Source organism: Atta cephalotes (assembly GCF_000143395.1).
Source record: "Atta cephalotes unplaced genomic scaffold scaffold00017, whole genome shotgun sequence".
In the NCBI taxonomy this organism is placed as follows: Eukaryota; Metazoa; Arthropoda; class Insecta; order Hymenoptera; family Formicidae; genus Atta; species Atta cephalotes.
In genome coordinates this window covers 3,520,672-3,524,544 of record NW_012130081.1, presented here as the reverse complement: position 1 = coordinate 3,524,544, position 3,873 = coordinate 3,520,672, and positions in this window count along the sequence as shown.

Here is a 3,873-nt window from a genome sequence, read left to right as displayed (position 1 = left end):
TAAAACCGGTAAACGGGGTTAACGGGTTAACGGGTTTAACGGTTTAACGGTTAACGGTTACGGTTAGGTTACGGTACGTACGTGTAGTACGTAGTAGTGTGTGTGTGTGTGTGTGTGTGTGTGTGTGTGTGTGTGTGTGTGTGTGTGTGTGTGTGTGTGTGTGTGTGTGTGTGTGTGTGTGTGTGTGCGTGCGTGCGTGCGTGCGTGCGTGGGTGTGTGTTTGTTTGTGTGTCGAGTGAGGGCAAAGGATAGAAAGATAGAGTAACAGTCTGAGGACAAGAAAGAATGCTTCCGAGAGAATGATAGAAGCAGGCCGGAAAAGATGGAGCAGCTGCGTGCGGCCCTCAACAACGAAGGCCGGAAAAGAACGGAACATAACTTGTATACGTATTTCTTGTAAACTCTAATTCTTCCATCGCGGACTTTAAAAGTATTTATCGACATAATAATATTAATATTATTATATTGTAATTATATACGCGCGCGACTGCTGAGAGTGTGATGAACGTAACGCGAGACGATTACGTGGCTGCGACCAACACGACATACATGTACACTTATTTACACACACATACACAACACGCGGGCACGCATACGTACACACGTGAAAATACGCGTACACTGTCGCAGTAACACTCGAGGAAAGGAACAGCCAGCCGTGCGAATGATACGCTCGAAACGTACCTACCTACTTACAAACACGCAACCACAAAGATATGCATCATGTATACGCGATTCTTGAAACCATTTTACCAGATTTGTCATTATTTAATTATTTCGGTTGTATTTTAAAATGCAATTAAAGCTCAAATAAATATATATGTTATAAACTAAGAATGTACGTTTGTCTCGTGTGTGTTTATTTCTTGCCTGTCGTCCAAAGATTGTGTAATAATTTACTAAGAACTCGACGTAAAATATCCAGTATAAATGATATTATATCTTTTCGAAAATGTTTTATGTAGAAGATGTTATTAATTTTCTTATATAAATATTATAAATATATATTTTTTATTTCAGCATATATCATTAATTTAAATTTATGCAATGCCTTTTTGTGAAAATCGCGAGGGAACGAGTCACAGTTAGTAGACTCTCCCGGTTGATAACTCAAGGAAATAACTATTCGAGAAGCAATTCGAGCAACTTGCAATCGACCGTTAAACATTTTACATATTTCAGGAAACCGGCGCCGTCGTAAATCTCCATTAATTCTTATTAATTTAAACGATGTACCTATATACAGCGTATGTAAACGTCTATTTAAAAAGGTAAGTCTATTTAAAAAGGTAATGTCTATTTAAAATAATTTGTCACCATGGCGTGTCTTCACTCTTTAAGTAAGTGGTTGACGATTCAACCATTAAGTGAACTAATAACGCGGATTTGCATTATCAACGCGATCGTTAAGCATGAAACTATTTTTCGTTTTCTTTCAAAGAAAATAGAATGCCTGAATTAATTAGAAATATTAGTATCCATCTCTGTGTTCGCTTTGTATGTGGCTTATCTCTTCTTCTTCTCGATGATATGGTACTCAAATTTACGTTTGTGAACGCTAAAGAATGAGAGAGAAAGAGAAAGAGATGGAGAAGAAGGATAGGAGGAAAGGAGAAAGGGAGAAAGAGATGGAATCCTTAATATAGCAGGCAAGTCCAGAGTCCGCGTATACACGCTCGCTAATTCAGTGCCATACAATACCATATCGAATGTATCCGCATCAGTATCAAACTCACCCCCGCGTATGTTAGCCGCAAAGAATAGACATGGTCGGCGGATAAACTAGATAAACCGGTGACTCTGTATACCACATTACGAGCGCACGATTTCGCTTATCAGCCGGCAGACGTTTCGCGAGATATCATCTTCCTCAAGGCCGCCGCTCGCCTTCGGACCCTTCGTTGATTTCAACGAATTCCCCGATCATCTCACTCGCCCACCCCTCGTTTCTCTCGCGTCGACTCCTCACCTACACTGACTGGATTCGCGGGTCGTCTTTACTTCTTCCTCTTTTTTTTTTCGCCATTTGCGATGCATAATGATGACTTCGAGTCGCCGGATGGTGGTCGCCCAGCCAGCAAATCACGGTGAAGGTCGATCCGCTGAAGGAGCCGAAGGGAGAACGGCGACAGAGGGGAACACATCGCGAGAGAGACAGGGGCAAAGAAGTGGGAGGGAAGGAGCTGTGTACAGAAACCGGTCGGCCACTACTCGTCCTCTTCATAAGAGATACGCCGCATGCCGCAGATACGCGGATACTTTTATTTTAACGTAATGCGCTAATGAATTGATACAGCGCCGAGCGGAGTTGCCTCTCGTTCCCCGCGCCACCGTTCTCTACTTCGCTTGCTTATTCTGCAAGAAAGGATCGGCGGCTGTGATGCCGTCGCGGGAACGATCTCTCCAAGCAACTCTGGATTCGACTAACGAACGATTAATATTGGAATGAAGCAATTCCTTAAGTGTGCAGCGCATTTTCAGAGCGTTTATTGAATACACTTAATGTAAACGGCAGTTTGACATAATTTTTCTGATCGTAGGCCTTAAGATAAATTTTAATTATCTAATTTAATGTAGTATAATATATATAAGTATATATAAATATATGAATATGTATAAAACATAATAGTAGAGAAAGAGAGAAGATAGAGCATAAAATAAAAATTTGAAAAATATCGAAATAATATTCTGATTTTCTCGAGCAAAAGAATAAAAATTTTGAGTATGCAATAGTTCTATAATTTACGTTGGACAAACTGAAACGCACATAAAATCCAAGAAATACACGTGATGGGTGTAACCCATAAAATTGGACGTTTAATTTTACGAATCAGTAAAGTTTCATATTCTTATTTAACATACGAAACGTAATATTATACTTTGCAAATTGCCGTGAGTCATCAATGCTCGTAAAATCAGGTAAAAAGTTTGCGATTAAGGATCGACTTTGAAATACGTCCGTCCAAAACGGAGGTAAGACCGTTTGCAGGCTCAATAGCGAAGGAAACTGTAAAAGAGGATTTGTGAAGGGCGAAAAAGGGAGCCGATGAGGCCAATGAAATCCGAGAGGAGGACGGGCGCAAGACGGATGGATAATGGTAACGATAAAGAATTTAAATCTTGCTCTATCTTAGCGAACGCCCAATAAATCCTCGATAAGACACGATTCCACGAGTTGGGCTATTAAAGCCTCCGCGCAAGTCCGTTTGCCGGAAGTCGTCCGTTACGCATGGTCAACGGCGCATAATTACTCAAGCATAATGATCGCGGATTCGTCGATCTGAAAGAAGGTAAACCGAATGATCTCGCACGAGCGCTAAAACGTTGCGCCCGATAATGCGCTCCCAGCAGAAAGAACGACGGTTATCGTCGTGCGCGCAATTGCGCGCGAAGATAGCCGCGATATATACTGTAACAAAAACCGTCGATCGAGCGTACACGCTCTTGGTAATCGCCAGTGCATTCAATTCGAATCGGTGCATCGCCTCTGATTTCCCTATCTAAATCGCCGGGTGCATCAGCCGGCGCATCAATTGGGCGACGTTATCGTAAACATAGAACGTACATATATGCCCGATCCGCGCTCGGATTCGATCGACCATTCGAATAATAATTACGAAGCGACCTTTTCTGTTTCCAAAGCGGATAGAGGAAGAGAGGAGGATAAGTCGATGATTCAGAACGAAAACGATCAAACTTCGCGCGCATAAGATGAAGGAAAGGAGTGAAAAGAGAGACGAGTGACGAAGTGAAAGAGTGTAAGACAGAAAGAAGAGAAGAGAAGAAGGATAGGATAACTAATGAAGAGAGAAAGAGAGAGAGAGAGAGAGAGAGAGAGAGAGAGAGAGAGAGAGAGAGAGAAGAAGAAGAGAG